Raw genomic sequence first — 20126 nt, 5'->3', positions numbered from 1 at the left:
CAAAGCCTCACCAGCGGGAGCAACGGTAGCAATGGATCACCGCCGTTCGGCTGGAAATTCCTCGTTCTCATCCTTTGCTTTGTCGTGTCGGTGTTTTTTCCACTCGATCATATTTAGACGGGTAAGCTACGACGTTGGTCTGCAGTACAGCATGCGGTTTAAAGGCATTTCGCTCAAGTTCCGAATGCCGTTTGCCGCTTCTTTACCGCGTTGCGCTAGCTAGGCAGCGGGACTGCACGAGCGCATTGTGTTGTTTGTTAAAGCTACTGAAGCTTGCAAGAACTGAAATTGTTGGTTTTATGCGGCCCGGTAAATCCTGTCACGCACTTCATGTTTTTGCATCTATTTTATGTGTGCCTTCGCGCACGTTGAACTGTTGCTAGTTGCTTCATGCATAACTGTTGTTGATTTTTTGAGCTGCGAGGATTTAACCATGCCTCGTTTGTAAAGGGTCCAAATCACGCTGTGTATTATCGGAATGATACAAGCAACTGCTTCTTTACCAGCTTTTTCTTTTTTCTTGCCCGAGGGCATCTCAGATATTGTGGTTTTTTGGGATATGTGTTTACAAAATAGGTAGTTCAAGGCGAAAATTGCGAATATGTTGCTGCACATGGTATTTTTGTTCCATTTTCGCTGAAATGTTCACGTCACATTTGGGAAGTCATCACACCTCGATGCTGTCTGAGCAGACTTACCACGCCCAGTGATTTGTTTGTTTCACAACGCAGTCACTTTTTGCATGTGAATTTTTTACTCAACTGAATTCTTCCTTATATGCTTACGCAGGAGAGGACTAAACCCGGCCTTGCCGCCAGCGCTCACTACTTTGACTGGCGCTGCTCTGCCTTCCAATATATCATGTGGCATCTCTTTCTAATAACATTTAAAAAAAGTACTGAAAAGTTGGTTAGACTTTAGCTTTGCACGCTTCCAAGCTGCTCCCTTGGGGAAATTAAAATTGCAAAAACTGCAGCGGGAGCGGCAGTTGATAGGCGTATGCAGCAGAATTGCATCGACGGTACAGCGATAACACGCGCTCTTACTAACTCGTGCGTTTGGCGACTTTGTTGACAAGTGTACGCGTTCCCATAAATAAATTCGCAATTACTCTTCTTGAGGCGACTTTGACTGCACTTATTCGACGATGCCACATGTATTCATCGGCAGAAAGATCACAACGGCGTGTGCAGACATCGCACCGTACATATTTGTTTGAGATATAAGTCTGCACTAACGACGCGTGCTCATGATTCAGGTATAGAAGCACCATTACGGCAAGGGTAGCATTAAAAAAAAGCAATCGAGACATCGCTTTAGTCAACAAAATTTAGCGGCTAGTTAACATGACCTCCACTTCATGTAAATGGAGTTCATGACGTTTGTCTGCGAGACGCACCTGGCACGTATGTGCACCGGGTTGTCCCAAACACCAGTAATATCGTGGTCACGCCCGCTCCCACAGAGGCCAGCATCTTCCCTTCAGCTCTCACGGCAGAAGACTCAGTCTCGCACCCGAACAAGGGATAGATCGCAACCGCGAACTTCAGGCATCCTTGCTGCAAAGGTTGTCGTCTGCTACTACTCCCGGGCGTACTGTTGCAAGCGCCCGCTAGGTGGCTATCAGTGGCCCCTCTATGCAGAAAAAAGCATAGAATTTCTGACTATAACACCTAGAGGGAAATCTGGCACAAGCGTCTATGGGAGTTTCCTAAGGAGCGCTGTGCCGTCATGGGAATGAGGGTATGTGTGTCTGCGAGGCTTGTGTTGGCTGGTGTTGTAAGAGGCTTCGTCTAAAATGTGGATATGGCTACACAAATAACGCATTTTTAATACAAAATCTTCACAGAATGTTTCCATTCGCGCATATTACATCTTCCAGTGAAGTATACTCACCTTCAATGCATAACCAAGCTAAGAAACGCAAGAACAGACGACAAACTGTTACAAAGCGAGAACGAATCTTGTCGTCTATCCTCCAACTTTAGCGCCCCGCTGATACTTCTTGCGTTTCATATAAAGGTACAAGCAATAAGAAGTTCTCAAAGCTAAACAAAACATGTTTTTGTGTATTGATAAAGCTAAAACAGCTTTTTACGTGTTGTTTTAGTGGAAAAGTAATCATTGTGACAGACGGAAGGCTGCTTGCCTGGCTCTCTGAGAACGATGCCAATCCGAAGTCACAGTATACCGGCATTCACATGCATACCACAGCGCAGCAGCGCCAGATTTCCCCTTAGGTTTTATAGTGAGAAACTCTATGGAAGAAAGGAAAAGTGAGCATAGATTGAGGAGCAGTTAAATAGAGAACAAATACGGGTGTATGCGGTTACAGAAACGCACCTTAGAGACTCGGAAAAGCCGCCAGTGATTGAGAATTATGTTTCAGAAGGGTGCAACAGAACTAAGTCGGAAAGAAAGGGAGGAGGAGTCGGAATGCTCATCCATCAGGGAGCCAAATGGAAAAGAGTAAATTTAAAATGTCAACAGCATCTTTGGTTATCAGGTACAATGGCCGGAAAAAAATTTGGCTAGGCGTTACGCATTTGTGGACCGGAAATAATTGCACAGAGAAGAATAAAGAGTTAGTGGAATGCATAAGTGCCAATATTAAGGGTCTCCAGAATGATGACGAAATTATCCTGTTCGGTGACATGAACGCCCACATACAGGGGCCGTATTCTGAAACGTTCGCCTTCCGCGAAAGTCACATTCAATAAACCAAGCGACTGTTTACCCGTGACGTCAGCGTGCACTACTAACGCGCGCTCTACATTGCATGACCGATCGCGCCCGGCGAGTGCAGCCACAGCAACATCAGCCACCTGGCCACAGCAACATTTGGGAGAGCACGGTGCAGATAACGCAGCGCAACAAAACACGGAGACCAACGCAAACCTGCCCGTACGGCGCCCTTTAGAGAGTTTTAGTATAGTGTAAAATTCTTGCGTTAGCGTTAGCGTGCGACGCAACGCTAACGCAAAGAAAGATTGCCCTGCGCGGCACAAGGTAGTGTTTTAGAATAGCGGAACGGAGAAAAGCGTTAACGTTAACGCAAACAAATACAGCGCCATCTAGATGTAAAAACACAAAGTACTGGAAAGCCAAATCCATACGAAATGTCGAGCTTATCCAATGCCGAATCCGCAAGTGTGTCCCTAAGTCAAGCTTATCGAAAGCCACAGTCGCTGCGTTAATTACGCATGTAGGTGTTTGGTTTGAGCGTTGTTTTGTCGAGAGTCGCGAAACACACCAATTAATCTTCGCATGCCGCGATCGAGTGTTCTGTGGGACCCATATTACGTGTCCTTTTTAGGTTGGGATGACATAGACGCCCTCATGCTTCGGGAATGAGAGCGACCGCGCAGGTTATATGTGTCCTCAAGATCCACTCAACGTCGAAGCTATACCGGAGGGGACGTTTCGCCGGCAATTTCGCTTCCAGAAAGCGGATTTCCCACTTCTTTCCAATTTTTTGCAACGGACGCCCACCTTGACGTCCATCCGAATGGGTTCAAGGCGAAAACCTCCTTCACGAGGTTCATATCGTCGTCGTTGGTAAAACGCACACGCATTGTGACCACAGCACCGACCACACTACTGTGTTTTGCCGCGGAAAACATGACATGCATCGGCTTCACATGCGGCTTTACACCAAGCGAACGAGCGAAATACACTTGGGCGCCATCTCGAGGCTGATACAGCAAACATGAGCAAACATTAGCAAACTCTCTAGTTAAGCCTACTGCCCGGCTAATCGAGGACGTATATCGCAAACAACGCCCATTTGTCACCTGTGCGCCGCTGCCGAAGCATCATCACACAAATCTAAGGTGAAACGAGCATTAGTGGGGAAGGATAGAGCCTAGCAGTGCAGGCAGACGACTTGATAGATCCGAAGCGGGCTGCTCTCACTTCGACTGGCGCCGCCATCTTGCCGTACGTAAGGCTCCCTTGCGTGCGTTAGCGTTCAACGCTAAATCCCGAAAATAGCGTACGTACGTAAGAGCTCCAGCAGCGTTTACGTATAGCGCATGCGCAGTGTGGTGCACGCAACGCTAACGCTAACGCTAACTCTTTGCGTTTGCTGCTTTACGCTATACTAAAACTTTGCCACGGTACGAAACCTACGGAGCAACACGTGTGAGCGCACAGAACCAAAACAAAGCCGCCAGTGAGGCCCGAAAAGCGGCAAAGAAAAGGCGGCTACGGCAAAGAAATAAAAAATAAGCAGAAAAGAGGAGAACCTACTATGTCATTTCCTCCACACTTTTCTCCTAGCTCGCGGAGGGGGTAGGGCCTCTCCTCAGTTTCCTTCCTTCGTGGCTACCGGCACGGAGGAAGGAAACTAAGGAGAGGCCCTACCCCCTCCGCGCGTTAGGAGAAAAGTGTGGCGGAAATGACGTAGTAGGTTCTCATTTTTTTGCTGCTTTTTTATTTTTTTGTTGTATGGCCACGCCTTTTGGGCCACAATGGCGGCGTTGTTAAGCTTTTGAGCGCTCACACGCGTTGCTCTGGTAGGTTTCGGGCCGTGGCAAAGGCGCTGAGTGGGCGGGTTTGCGTTAGTCACCGTGTCTTGTTGCGCTGTGTTACCTGCACCGTGCTCTGCCAGATGTTGCGCGAGCGCGCGCGCTCCGCGCGCGACACCATGCGCAGCGCGGCGTGGTTTCGCGAATGATGTAAACAAGAGAGGAGGGTGGCCCAAAAGGCGGAGCATCGCCATGAGCAACGCCAAATTCCGGCTTCACTTTTGCTTCACAAAGAGTGACGTCAGGGCCTCTCCTTAGTTTCCTTCCTCCGTGGCTACCGGCAAAAAACGGCCATATTGGATTTTGCTCTAAAAAAAGCACTTCCGCTTCAGGATTGAGCAGCGTCACCTGGCATCCACCTAAGTAAGTTCCATGCGCTGCCGCTGCTTATTTTTGTACCACTGCGGAAGGTACGATTTCCCTTCTCTATTCTATGGCTCAGTTTCGCGCGCCATGTATGGATGCCAAAACTTGCCCCGGTAAGATCCCGTACACGCGAAACTGCGTCACACAGCCGAGGTGCTTTTCGCTAAGTGCGTCAGAAAGCCGGGTGCGGCGAGCGTGCGCAAAAACTACCGAAATAAGTTATAATAATGTTGGCGCTCATAGAGGGCGTCGGAAACATCTCCCAGTACGAGTCATTACCTCAAATTAACTACACCAGGACGGCCGAGCTGTTTTTCGCTGCGTCACAAGTTTCGGTTCCGTGCCGTAAAAGCCAAAATTGCTTGAAATGCATCGCAGACTGTTAAGCAAAATGTCTCACGTTGCCGTAGTCCAACAGTACAGTGGTGCCGTGTCGAAGTGCAGAAGGGACGCAAGAATACGCCGGGAGTCCAACATACAAGCTAGACCCTCAGTTGATAGTCCAGCCCTTGTGGTGCGAACATATCTGCTTGTCCTTTGTCGCTTGTGACTGCTTTTTTCTTTGAACTATGTACCAATTGGCCCGGATGTCAACCCTTGTGCCGTTAGCTTGTTTCTAGATAACGCAAGAAAAATAATTCGCCAAGTATAAGTTCATTTATACGCAAAACTTTTTAGTTTTATCGGGAAAGAATAAAAGAAATAAAACGTTGTCTGTAAGCTCATTTCACATTCTTTTTTTTTTCGATACTCGCATCAACTAACGGATGTGATCAACACTAGGCGTAACGTGTTTCCTGTTGCCATTTTTGGCCTAGTGTCCCCTCTTGTTGAATTTCTTTCACTATGGCTCTTGTGTTGAAGCGATAGACCGCACGAGCATCACTTCGCTCGCTGCTGCTGCCGCGTTTGCTCACCCCAGCGTTTTGACAGCGAGTATCCGCACTGATCGAGTGGGATCAGTTCATGTTTACTTGTGGGCGCTGACACCATCCTTGTTAATTCAGTTAGCAAGTAAATGTTTGCATGTTTATAAGGCCGATACAACTACTATCCTTACTTGCATAGCTGTCTGCTTGATGCTTCGGCTTTCGTGCGAAACAGCGACTTTTTTTTTTCCACGCGGGATGACGCGAGGGAGGCACCGGCTTGCGCGCTCGTTTTCTTGTTTACCTTTGTGTCCCCTTCATTCCCCTCCCGTCTCACGACTTTTTCATCTGTGCGAGCCTAAGGTCGCTGAATAAAACTAAACGGTAGCGGCTTCCTCTGAGCTTTACCGCTTTCTCTGTCGCCTGCCGCACCTTCGGAGAATCGATCCTCCCATTGGTCGAAGCGCCGTGGTCACGCGCTTTTTTGGTTCGTAGCCACGGAGGAAGGAAACTCAGGAGAGGCCCTGACGTCACTCTTTGTGAAGCTAAAGTGAAGCCGGAAGTTGGCGTTGCTCATGGCGTTGCTCCGCCTATCGGGCCAGCTCTCCTCTCTTGTTTACGTTTTTCGCGAAACCACGCCGCGCTGCGCGCAACCATGCTGCTCGGACCCGCGCGCTCCGCAGCAATACTAAACAATCGTTAGCCCGTTAGCATGATTCCGCCAAAGAGGGCAAAATTTCCCGCGGATATTCCTTCGTCCGTTGCCATTGCCGTGGCGCGGTACATTGCGTACAGCGTTGCATGCGCGTTCATTTCACGAAATTTAGTTCTTCCTGTCCCACCTGGCCACAGCAACATCCGGGACAGCACGGTCCAGATAACGCAGCGCAACAAAACACGGACACCAACGCAAACCTGCCCGTACGGCGCCTTTGCCACGGTACGAAACCTACGGAGCAACACGTGTGAGCGCACAGAAGCAAAACAGAGCCGCCATTGTGGCCCGAAAGGCGTGGCCGCTACGGCAAAGAAATAAAAAATCAGCAAAAAAAAGGGCAACCTACTACGTCACTTCCTCCACACTTTTATCCTAGCGCGCGGAGGGCCTCTCCTCAGTTTCCTTCCTCCATGTTCGTAGCAGACGCCGGCGCCATTCGCGGGTATCGAAATCGCGCTTTGGTTCATTTCTGGCGGCTGAGCTCTGGCGGAGAGCGTTGCGCTAGTGCCGGCGCCGTTTACGTATTGCGGCGTTGCCTAGCCTGCTTATGGGTGCAACAACCGAGGAGGGGAAACGACTTTTCGTCGTTTCATCCGGAAGAAGCGACGCGGCTCGCCGAAAGATTTGGCTGCACAGGATCGGCCGGGCAAACACTGCGGGACCTGAGCTTTTGTGAGGAAAGTGGCCGTTCATCAGAAGTCACTCGTATTCTTTCGGAAGATTTGGCGAAAAGCGCGAGCGCCTGCAGCCGTTCTTCGCACTAAACAACGTTCGGCACGGTTGTAGTTGGAAACGTTCACTCGCTGCTACGAAGGCCGTGCTTCATGTTGCCTGAGCCTCGCCGTTCCTGCTTCTGGTTCGGCAGGCTTTATTATGATGTCGCGCACATTGCATGGCGCACTCGTTTCGCTGTAGTTGAAACCGTTGCTGGGCTCAGGCACGAAAGTTGCGTTTCATATGTTAATTCGGATACGCTGTTCACGCTGCTTGCTGTGCAGGTCTATCTCTGAAGTGACGCGTATTGCTGTTTAGTTGGATTCTGCTGATCAACTCTTGACTAAAACGGCGGTTGTCGTCGTTTGAGCCCCCGCTGTTCGTGCTACTCGCGGTGCAGGTCAAGCGTTTATGTAGCGCGGATTGCTGCGCGTAATTGTATTTGCGGGGTTGTTAATAAAGCCGGCAGTTACTGTGCCTATGCACAGTAACGGCAGCTGTATCTTGAGTACGCCATATCTGCGCGCATAATAAATCAGAATTCAGACATCCGCTAAACACAGCCGAAAACATATTGGGTTCAAAGATGTCGTGCAAACCTAAGCTGGTTGAAACATATTTAACGCGGATAGATCTGGTAAAAGAAACCTCTAACGAAGAGGCGCGCAATTGTGACCCACACCATTTTCAACGTTCGACGTTGATAAAATTGTTATGGCCACTCACACGGCGGGCTGACATATCAACAGTTGTCATTTTCGTAATTATTTGTCAAATGTCGCGGCGAACATTTTTTTTTTCGTGCTTTGTATCATTTCTCAAAAAGTTGTGCCACATCAAATCTTAGTTTATTCATCTTAGTATCACTTCAACGAAGAGCAATTTGAAAGCCAAATACATCCTTCGGAATGACGGCACCAAGAAATTAAGGCCCGATGCATTACCAAGCCCTTTTGTAGTATGAGCAAACGCGCCTTTGACAGATTATGCAAGTAGTACACCACCATCGGTTCTTATAGAGCCTAGACCCCACGCCTGTGTTTTAAAAAAGTAAAAGGTAAATATCCACATACAAAGCGCATGTTGTTGCAATTTCTTTCCGGCGTTGAAGTTCAAATGAAGCTGATCAAAGGCGCCTTTCGAGAAAAAGCGCTCGGTTAGTTCGTTTGAGCACACCACCTCCACCGTTGCCACAGCAGTCGAGAGAGAGAGAAAATAAACTTTTATTGAGCCCTTATATAGGAAAGGTTGGTGCGCGCTGGCACCAGATGGGGTGGAACCTTCTTCTCAGGTCCCATATGCGTCCAGCAGTTCCTGGCCCCTAGCCGCCAGCGCGAGCTGGGTCGGTAGATCGGGGCTGGACAACAAGGTCTCCCATCGCTCTTAGTGCACTCTGCAAGGATGTGTGCTAGAGTGCCTTCTGATCGTCTGCAAAACGGGCGTGAAGTGTCATGCTCTGTTGGGAACATCTTGTGCAACAGCACGGGATGCGCTAGCGACCCCGCTTGCATGCGTCGCACGATCGTTTGCTGCCTTCGGCAGTCGAAGTGATCGCAGTGGAAGGAGCTTCGATAAAGCAGTGCAACGTGGATACCGACAGTTATTGGAGTAACTCATTTATGAACCGCTCATAAACGCAACAGCAAAATCCGTCAGGCGCGCAGTGCACTGCGCCCCAAAGAGGCGAACGTTGGGAGCGTGCCCGACCCCAGGAGGATATCTTTGGCTCTACCGAGGCGCCGCCACCGTCGGCGCCCGGGAGGAACCGCGACAAGGAGCGCCGGCATAGAAGGAGGAGAGAGTGTCGCTACTTTTAGATCATTTAGGGGTTTTATGCGAGCCTGGTTGCTGCCGCCGTCTATCGTGCGCCCACGTTGGTGCGACACGAGCTGTTTAACAACGATTCGCGAGATGACGCTGCGGTTTTCCAGCGCGAAATTCGAACGCTCCGTGCCGCTGCGTTGGCCGGCGCGCAGCTGGTATAAAATCCGCGCAGCTGGTATAAAGCGGCATTTACCTGGTGCCACCCATCGGGCATGGCGCAACGCACGCCGCTTCTTCCGCATCGCCACAGGTGGCGCTGCACTCTCCGGCGCTCGGGCGTTTTGGGAGAGATTTCCCTAGAAAATACCATTTGCGTTGAGTGGGAAGAGGAGCGAGGAGAAAGTTCATATCAACAAGGAATTGAGGCAGGGGTGCCCTTCATCCCCGCTGCTGTTTATGATGTACATGGTGAGGATGGAGAGGGTGCTAGAAGGAAGTCATATCGGGTTTAATTTCTCATACAAGTAGGCAGGTACAGTAATAGAGCAGTAGCTCCCAGGTTTATTTTATGCTGACGACATTGTGTTGCTAGCTAGCAAGCAAAGTGATCTGCAACATCTAGCTAATATCTGTGGGCAGGAAGGCAACAATCTAGGTTAGAAATTTAGTGTTAGAAAATCAGGCGTTATAGTATTCAATGAAGACAGTGAACAGACAGTGGAGATACAGGGCCAAGCAATACCTCGGGTAACAGAATATAAATACCTTGGTATATGGATAAGCGAAGGCAATAGATATATGGAAACACAGGAAAAAATCATAACAGTTAAAGGCAAGAGAAATGCAGCCATAATGAAGCACAGAGCGCTATGGGGATACAATAGGTACGAGGTCCTCCGAGGTATGTGGAAAGGTGCAATGGTTCCAGGACTTACATTTGAAAATGCGGTTGTTTGCTTTAAATCAGGGGTACAATAAGCACTCGACGGGAACCAAATGTCACTACAAATGAAGCTGTGCAGGGTGATATGGGCTGGACTAGTTTCGAAGTGAGGGAAGCTCGCAGTAAAATCGAGTGTGAAGAACGGCTGAGGAATATGGAAGAAAGTGAATGGGCTGGGAGAGTGTTCAGGTATCTGCACAGGCAAAACATTGACTCACAGTGGAGGAAAATAACTAGGAAGCTTACCAGCAAGTATGCGGCCTGTAGGGTGGGCAACACAGCAACAAAGAAGGTCAAGTGGAAAGTCAGAGAGGCTGAAATAATCTCATGGGTGGCGGCAATGGAAAAGAAACCTGCCATGAGTAACTACTTAAGAGGAAAAAACGAAATCAGGAAAGAAACCATTTATGATAACTCAAAGGGAAGCTCATTGCTTATAGAAGCGATATCGGCATGCCTTAGAACACGCACCTATAAAGCGAGATATAAGAAGGAAGAAGAAGCATGTGCGTGCTGCGGTAAAGCTAGGGAAACTATGGAGCACGTTTTATTGGAATGTGAAGACGTCTGCCCAGCGGTCGATTTAGGCACCACGAGCCTCCTTGAAGCCCTTGGCTTCAGCGGGAGCAGTGGTAAAGCAAACATGTCCGCATAAGGCATTAGTAAGAGGCGATTAGAGGATTGGTGGAAGAAAAGTGGGGAAACGACAAAAGACGGAGACGTACAAAAGCACAGTTCCTAATAGGGGATCAGAAAATTTGGGTGTGGTAGTTCATAGTGTTTCTTTTTCATTAACCTAGGTAGGAGATTAGGCAGTATAACAGCAAGAGCTTAGTGGCACAACCCACCGCCCCGATCCAAAGGCGACGCTCATAACATCCATCCATCCATCCTCGGGCGTTTCGCATCCGCGCTCGAGGGAGTGGGACAAGCGGCTCCGGAGGGGAATGTTTTGCAATGCGGCGCACGACGACGAAAAACACTATGTCAGCGCTGCGATCGAAGTGCATTGGGCCGCACCAAGGTCGCGCCGTTGGAAACGGCTGGAGATACTTCTCGGAAGGATCATTCGTACTAGTTCCCTGCTGCATGCGTTCTGACTGCTCAAACGGTCTTTATAATTGCATATGACATGTATTTATGCCTTAGGAATAGATGCCTTTCTTTCTGTTCTTTATTTCGTTTATTTTAATCCCGTTCCCTGAATGCGCGTGCATCGCGGCCGCAATATCGGCTTTCATTCTGTGTGCTACATTCTGTGTACCGCTTCCATTGAAGAAATATTTTTCTTATTTTTCAAGCAGCATATATCTCTCGTGTGTGTTCTTGCGCGTGTAGTTTTGCATTAGTAGTTCTTGCGAAACGCAGACGGAAAAACATGTACGTAAACTTCTGCTTGCCGTTTCAAACAAATAAAATATATCTGGCCCATCTGGCGCCCTATACTCAGATTGACTGGAGGTATACTTATAGAAAAAAAGCAACTGTAGTGCAACATTCCATTCATGTTTCCGTCTTCCTCGCGTAACAGAATGCGGAGTAATTGGTACGGGTTCTTTTAATGCGGTCGGACCTAGGGCGCCGAAAACAGTTTTGGGGTAGCCATTATATACATAGAGGCATTGCGTAATCAAGGAGTACAGACTGCTTACGTAAATACCTTGGAAAATATCTACAGGTATTCCAAAGCCCCCTTAATACTACACAAGAAAAGTAGGAAGATACCTATAAAAAAAGGAGTCAGATAAGGAGACACAATCTCTTCAATGCTATTCACTGCGTGCTTCGAAGAAATATTCAAGCTATTAAACTGGGAAGGTTTAGGACTAAAGATCGACGGCGAATACCTCAGCATCCTTCGGTTTCCCGATGACATTGTTCTATTGAGCAACACTGCAGACGAGTTACAACAAATTATTGAGGACCTTAACAGAGAGAGTGTAAGAGTGGGGCTGAAGATTAATATGCAGAAGACGAAGATAATGAATAACCGAGCTAGGAAACAAGAGTTCAAGATCTCAAGCCAGCCTCTAGAGTCTGTGAAGGAGTACGTTTACCTAGGTCAACTAGTCGTAGGGAACCATGACCATGTGAAGAAAATTCATAAAAGAATAAAAATGGGTTCGATCGCATAGGGCACACATTGTCAGCACCTTACTGGAAGCTTACCGTTATCATTGAAAAGGAAGGTGTACAATCAGTGCATTATACCAGTGCTGACATGTGGGGCACCGATTTGGAGATTGTCAAAGAAGCTTGAGAACAAGTTAAGGACCGCGCAAAGAGCGATGGAACGAAAAATGTTAGGCAAAACTTTAAGAGACAGAAAGAGAGCGGTTTGGATAAGAGAGCAAAGGGGTATAGACGATATTCTAATAGACATTAAGAGAAAGAAATGGCGCTGGGCAGGCCATGCAATGCGCAGATTAGATAACCGTCTGGCGTCGCGCCGCCAAGCAGAACTTGCATCAGAACGTGACCCTGCATCAAATACCCTTCGGTTAGAGGCCCAACGCCTTACTGCAGTAGCTCGGCGCCATGAACACCGCTTAGAACGTGGCCGCTCGATGGACTGGTGCTCTTCTCTCGGACCTTCTTCGTCCAATACCTCTATTTGGCGCACCTTCTGAGTAATGGAACGGGATCGGCGCCCTCCAGAACCCGCAGCCTGCGCCCTGTTAGCATCGGGACAGACACCAGCAGTATTCGCAGAAACTGTCGCCCACACCTTTTTTTCCGGCTTTGGACACAGCACCGCCTCCTTTCGTTGTTCAAAACTGCCTTCCCGCGGACGCAGGCACGCCGCCTACGCTCTCCGACATCGAGGGTATACAAGCTGTCTACACTATGCCGGAATGTTTGGCGGCAATAGACCTGTCGAAGCCATGCAAGGCACCAGGACCGGATAGCATACCGTATGAACTTTATAAAAACACGCAAGACAAGGTTCTCGAAGTGCTGTTGGGGCCATAAACGAAGCTTGGGCTGCAGGAGTCATCCCCGATTTTTGGCGGCATGCAGAAATGGTCCGTATTCCCAAACCCGGAAAACCCTAAGGTACTATCGCTCATATGCGCTCAATAGCACTAACCTCAACGTTAGGCAAGCTGATGGAGGGTATGCTCGCGACACGTATTACATGGTGGCTCGAGCGGTACTCATGGTATCCTCCTGACCAAATCGGATTCCGTGCTCATTTAGGCGCAGAGGATGGCCTTGCGTACCTATTTTCAATGGTTCTCATCGGAGGCCGCTCCCGAAGAATTCGCACCATTCTGGCAATGGATATTCGTAAAGCGTAGGACCTGTGAGTCACGAAGCAATAGTCAGAATTCTTCATTGGCTTCAGTTCCCCTAGCCGTGTCTGCACATTCGTCGAAGCCTTCCTGCGCGCTCGCATCTTCTCCATTCGCCTGGCTTGCCAAGCAGCAGGTCAGTTCGTTGCACATCGGGGTGTCCCACAAGGATCTGTGCTCGCACCAGACCTTTGCAATATTGCTCTCCTTCCACTAGCTTGGAAGCCAGCGACGATACATAAAGCACAGTACATAATGTACGCAGATGACATCACTGTCTGGTCAGTTGATCCTGAAATCTGCCACCAAGAACAAGCGCTCCAAGAGGCCCTAAACGGGAAGCACAACTGGTGTGCTCAGACAGGGCTTGAAATTTCCAAGGACAATACGACGTAAATGACAGTAGCGAACAAGTATGCGCGCCGTCTATTGGCACTCCGGCCTCTTCAGTTAACTCTGGATCAGCAACCACTACACGAGGCTTCAACTCTTTGTGTACACGGCCTTGAAATGGATTCCTCTGGATCTGGGGGACGATGGGTCAAGAATGCAAAGCAACAGGTCGCAGAAACGATACAGTTGATACGTCGAATTGAGAAGAAATCTGGCGGAGCGAGCACCAACATGGCTCGCCTTCTTGTCCGTTCTGTATTGCAACCACGACTTGTCTACAGAGCCCAGTTTCACCATCTCACGCAGGCACAACGGGCTCGCCTTGAGGCCATTAATAACGAAGCCATGCGGGCCATAACGGGACTACCACGTCTCACTCCGTTGCCAACCCTACAAGCCGAGTCCCAACACAACACTATCGACGAACTCGTGCACCAACGTCGATGCGTGCGCGCCCTAAAGCCATCAAATTTCTGCTCGGCTGCTTCACTGGCACAGTACATGGGACACGAAATAGACAGTCCAGCATCTACGAGACCCGATGTAGCTCCGTGCAAGAGGGTACAATTAAGTGACAATAAGCCTCTCGGTCGTCTGTATAGCCCGGTTCCTCGCCAGGCGAATGCCCAAGTTTCCCGCCTTCGTCGCGCCGATGATAATCAAGACGATGCGACTCTTGTTGCATACACTGATGTGCAGTGTTAATGGCACAATGATTCACACAGCTCTCGAGTGTCCGTTGATACCAGAGGCAGGCCAGACGTGCTCGTATGTTCCCGATCCTGCACCACCGGCCTATCTTGCCGAGCTTGCTGCCATACGAGACGGCTTGCCATACGAGCTTGCTGCCATACGAGACGGCATCATTCGCACAGACTCTACTCAAGCCATCCACGACATACGTAGGGTGTCTCGGTCCACTCTATTCTCAGATAGCATTCACCGTCTTGCTGCCACTACGAATATCCTCATACGCGTCCAGTGGGTGCCTCGAGCAGCCCTGCCGGGTCTCCTTGAAGCAGATATGGCAACCCACCCACAGATTGCAACATACCCACTTCCACATTTTCCTTAAGACGCCTGTGGATGACTGATGCGAGAAAAGGAAAACCTCCGACGTACCACACGAGCTCTCATACCTCCGCGTGGGTCAGACCTCCCTGGTGGGTTAACCCGCCGAGAGGAGGTTACGTTAAGGAGGCTACGTGTCGGGGTCGCGCTCACCCCGTCTGTGACCGCTCTCTGGCCACAACAGTACCATGGTCCTTACGGTTCATCGTGCCCATTTTGTAATACAGAAATCCAAAATGTGACAGTGACAAACCTAGCATGGACGTGCCCAGGACTTCATCTAAGCCGTCTCCGCCACCTCCCAACCTTGAACATTGGATTCATGGACCACATCATTGTTCACTCCTAGATTTTTTGCACGAGTCGAATCTGTTCGTGCACTTTTAACGTCCTTTGTGTTATGCCTAAGGGCATGCTTTCGAATCAAAAAAAAAAAAAAAACGTTGGACCATTAGGGTGACAGAATGGATACCAAGAGAAAGGAAGCGCAGTAGAGGACGGCAGAAGAGTAGGTGGTGCGACGAAATTAGGAAATTTGCGGGTGCTAGTTGTAAGCGGTTGGCGCAGGACAGAGGTAATTGCAATTGGAGATCGCGGGGAGAGGCCTTCGTCCTGCAGTGGACATAAAATAGGTTGACGATGATGATGATGATGATTATATATGCTAATCTTTGGCCCGTAAACCGTGTCAACCTTTTTGTCCAGTCAATGCTTGCCAAAAACAAAAGCGCTACGAGGTAGCCTAATTAGTGCCTGCATAGTGGATATGGTGTTGCGCTGCTAAACTGGAGCTCACAGGTTCAAACCGATTCGATGGGAAAACAATTCGATGGGAACGAAATGGAAAAACACTCGTGTATTCGTGTTTAGGTGCGCATTAAAGAACGCCAGGCGTTGAGAACTGAACTGGGTGCCTCACAATCATATCACAAGATGTAAACGCCAGAATTCCATTAATAATAATAATAATAATAAAAATAATAATAATAATAATAATAATAATAATAATAATAATAAAGCTGGCTTCGTCCATGAGCGTTTTTCTAGGGGTGTAAACGAAAGAAATTATTCTTGAGTCTCATTTTTTTAGAAAAACATGTTATGTGTTAGGCTTATCTTATATTTCATGCCAAAATGTAATGTCCTTCCCAACTGTACGTCCGCTCAACCAAGCAGCTTCTGTATTATAAACAGCTGCTTTCAGTTATTCAGTGCACTATCATAATGTGACGTAGTAGTGAAGGTGAAGAAAGCATCGAAACTGTGAATCACGAAACTATCGTTCTATTGGCGAACCTGTGGCCTCAAAAACAGGCTACCCTCAAAGAACCGCGATAGCGGCGAACATAGTGGGTGATAGTCGAAAATGTGATCTGCCGGTCAAGCGGATCGGTGTTTATACATGAAATCAACACAGAAGCGAACAGAGCCACGCTTCTCCATAACAAGAACGACCGGCGAGGCCCACGGACGGTGAGAGGGCTGAGCGATGTGGCGGCGAAGCCTGGCGTCGACATGCTCACTAATCACACGGCGCTCCACAGGAGACACGCGGTATGGTCGTTGCCGCAGTGGTGAATGGGAGCCGGTGCCGATGTGGTGCCCCACAGTTGACGCCTGTCGAATAGAAGGCTGAACCGCGTCGAAAGAACAACGAAAATTGCGAAGGACGGCGATACGTTCCGAAAGATGACTTGGTGTGCGGCCGTCAGCGATGGATGGGCCAAAGATGTCGGAGGGAAACTTGTGCGAAGCAGAAAGAGCGGCGATACCCGTGTGGTCGTCGAGAGAAGTAGCCTCTGGCACGTCGACGATGTGCAGGGACGCCCTGGCTTGGACATGGGCGAGACATTGGCCACGAAGCAACGTGAGTGGTGCGGACAAAAGCATGTATGCAAAAATATGACTGAACCCAGCCGAGAGGTCGAGGGTCGCAAAGGGGTAGAGTAAAGTATTTTTCACGATAAATGTCTCAGAAGGGACAAACAAAACAGTGGCGCCAGAGATTCTTCTGCAGGACACAGGTAAAATGACAGCGGCGTGCGGAGGAATGTCGGTCTCTGTAGCGACAACTACTTTACGGTGATGTTCGGGAGAATCGTCTCAACGGAGGTCGCATAAAGGAGAACATTTTACTGGTTCTCACTCGCAGCTGATGATGGGGTTGTTTCGTGAGAGCATCGAATGCAGCACAATCAGCTCAATGAGGTACAAAACATTCCTACTCGGACCGTACAAGGTGCCGTGAGTTGAACGTGCTGCGCTGTTGCTGTACACAGAGCTGGGCCAGCAACTGGCGTCGTCACTTTCCTGATGGAGCGACAAAGCCTTTCATTCTTAACGCAAACGGCGGCTGCAGTGTGCACAAGGGCAACAGTTGAGACACCTTCGACAGAAATTGCAATGGCGTTCGACGGACAAAAGTGAGGACTTGGACGCTTTGACGGCGACGCACTTCTTGCCTCATGAACTGCGGCGTTTAGTTTTCTTCTTCTGTAGCATGGGACGACGACGTGTTGGGGACAGAGGGCGCCCACGTCGTGACAGAGAGCGTGTCGAAGGAGGCATGACGATCAGGTGTTCCTGGAGAGCAGCTGATCGGCATTGCGAGTAATCCATTAACATGCCTACGAGACAAACGGCGGCATGCAGCGGCGACAGTAGCCGGTGGTATGTCCGGGCCGGCAACAGGCAAATTTGTTTGTCGTCCAAGGGTTGCGGGGAGGAGTCGGCGTCTGCATCGGTTGGCGCAGCACTGTGAAAGCAGTTCGGGGCCTTGTGACGACGTTGGCGTACGTGACAGGAGCAGCTACAAGATGCGGTTGATGGGACACTGGCACAGCGTCGGCAATTTCTTCGTCAATCGCCTGCCGAATAGCGGGTGTTGGGCGCGGCTGAGCAAACTGCACCAGTGAGAGCTGCTTCCTCGCGTATGAGCGCCTTCACGTGCGGCAGCCGTGTGGGCTGCCGCACGTGAAGTACCTTACGTACTGCCTACGTACTGCCTTGGTCGTCCGAGATGACGACCAAGGCCCACGAGCCTCTCGTCGTTTGCAATTAGGCGACGAGTCAAGGCCCGCTGTTTCCCGAGTTCGTCACAGCTCTGAAACAACTTGATGAGATCCGCTACGCTGCTGTTTCCTTTTTCTTTCTCTTTTTTTTTTTTGTTGCAAGCAGAATCTGGAAGACGTCATCGTCAGTGCATTTCATCCATTCTAATAAGTAATTTTCTCCAGTCTAATAAGTACAGTTTTGCTGTCACCACTGTCACAAGGTGCGACAATTTTGTTCGTTACTGCGCTCATTAGAAATAAGTAGGGATCTTTCGTGCGGCTCAAGAAGTAACATTTTTTTTTTATATTGTGCACAAAAGACACCCACTAAAGAAATAGCAATGATCTTCCGTAAATTACGCTCTCGAAACTACACATTGGAGCTTATCTCTAAATACTTCCACTCACGCACTACGCGATACTCAAAACGCTACCGTCCTATAAATACACGTTCGAGACACGCACCAACGCTTTGCTTCTTTGTGTCCGCGCAAGGGACGCTTTAAAAGACGGGTACAAACCTTTCTAAAATTGTGCCGTAAACAACGCCTCCTCCAAATAACGTGCTTTACTTTCAAAGAAAAATCTCGCGAACACTTCGAAAAGTGAACTGACACTCAAGCGCGCCACTACAGGCTTCTAAAAATAACCTGGACTTGACCCAGCAAGCGTATTTCACACAAAAGAAGCCTATCTGTTTAAAAAAGAACGACACATCGACGAAACAAATTTTCAAAAAGAGCGCTCGTGAAACTATCGCTTTCAGAATATCGATGACCTGAAATAAACAATCTCATCAAAGCTCAAAGCTTGCTTATCGCCACAATCTCTAGATCTCAATACGTCTTACCCAACATTAAAAATAAAGAAACAAACTGTTTCCACGAAATCTGTATACAGCTGTTCATACTCAATAGCCTACGGTTGCGTCATATCGTTAGGCCTTACTCAAGGTGGGCGCAGCCTGGAAACTGTTCTTGTCAACCAGGGAATACAAAGGGCACGTGGGCTTATTCACCTCGCTGCAGAACCCCGATACCTTACGTACTGTCAACCTTCCTTCTAGGCATATCACTACGAATTCGCTGCCTTGTACAACCGCATCACGTCGCCTTATTGCCTCGCTCTCCTGCGTCATGCACAGTACACCTCGAAAAGAACCCAACGAGGGCGAACATAATTGTCCCCTGGCTTCTGTCCACCTTCGTACCGAACGTCATTTTCTTTTCTTCCTCGTCCGGCGGCTCGGACGCGCTCTGACTGGTAACATTCCAAGCGACAAAGCGCCTTTCTACGTCTTTCAATGCGCTCCCAACACGGTTTAATGCCTTTCGCTTTAGTCAGCCGCGTTTCCTTTTCTGCCGCATTCCTGACTCTGCGACGCCTCTCTCTTAGCACGCTTTCAGGTGGTTATTTCCGAGTGCCTTTTTTTTTTCCGTTGGCGGCTCATCAGCCTTACCCTCTTCCTGATTTTCTGACGGTGAAATCGCAAAGAATTCCTCCTCCGGCTTAACTATGTCTCCGGAGCTAGCTGTTTCATCCTCTTTTTTTTCCAGTTTGTTCGTCGTTGTAAATTAGCTGCCGAGCTAGTTCGCGTGCTTTTGACCTCGTCAAAGCTATGACCTGTGCTTCGGAAAATGTGCCCCCCATTTGTTAAGTAGCGACTCCGAGCTGTTCGAGAAGAGGTAAGAGTAGCCTTCCGGTATTCCATTGGAGACAGCTGTCACTGCCTCGATATCTCCGAAAGGTCCCTCAACCTGTACCTTTGCCTTAGGTAGGCACACTGAGTCTTTGCTGACTGCCTGCCTTACCTACGCGCATTCGGACACGTATAGTCTTCACTTTTCACATACTTCGGATGGACAACATTCATGGTGGCCGCGGAGTCCCTGAGTACCCTACACTGTTTGCCATTTACAATTAGATGCGTCATGTATGGCTTCAGGAGTTTGAGGTTACTCGGATGATTGCTTATACAAGTGAATGCTGGCCTTTTCTGTGGGCAGTTTCGGGCAAGTGACTCGTTTCCTTGCATTTATAACATGCCACCTGAACTGACGATTCCAGCTATTCCGAATGATTTCCGGGTTCCTTTCAACACCTTTGAGGTGCTTCCGCTATGCCTTCAGTGCCCGCCAAACTGCGACTAGCGTCGTCTCGTTCTTCTTTTGCGGTTTCCTGCCCTCGAGGGTAAGATTTTGACCATGGGGAAGGCTTCTGATAGTACTGTGCTGCTCTGTGTTGTGAAGCCACGGCTTGGCACATGCTCTTCGGCCAGCTGTGCTGCACTTTTCCAGACGCACATTCCTGCCTGTCCTTAAAGGGGTACTAAAGCGAAACAATAAATCAGTTTAGACTAATGAAGCATTCTTTGAGAACCCTGCAGGCAGCCATTTCAAAAAAAAAAAAT

At 49.0% G+C, this 20126-nt stretch overlaps 1 protein-coding gene across 4 annotated transcripts in view; it reads right to left on the bottom strand.

Moving 5' to 3' along the window:
- DopEcR (G-protein coupled receptor DopEcR) overlaps window positions 1–20126 on the bottom strand; it is a 201556-nt gene that overhangs the window by 106810 nt on the left and 74620 nt on the right. Inside the window, exon 2 of one of the 4 annotated variants that reach the window (XM_055064886.2) lies at window positions 5296–5511. The exons of the other annotated variants lie outside the window; for them this stretch is intronic. The gene's annotated coding sequence lies outside the window, so the exon portion shown is untranslated. The remainder of the gene's footprint in view (window positions 1–5295; window positions 5512–20126) is intronic. 4 annotated transcript variants of the gene reach the window in all.

This window comes from Dermacentor andersoni, chromosome 1, assembly GCF_023375885.2.
Source record: "Dermacentor andersoni chromosome 1, qqDerAnde1_hic_scaffold, whole genome shotgun sequence".
In the NCBI taxonomy this organism is placed as follows: Eukaryota; Metazoa; Arthropoda; class Arachnida; order Ixodida; family Ixodidae; genus Dermacentor; species Dermacentor andersoni.
This window is presented reverse-complemented; position numbering and strand designations above follow the sequence as displayed.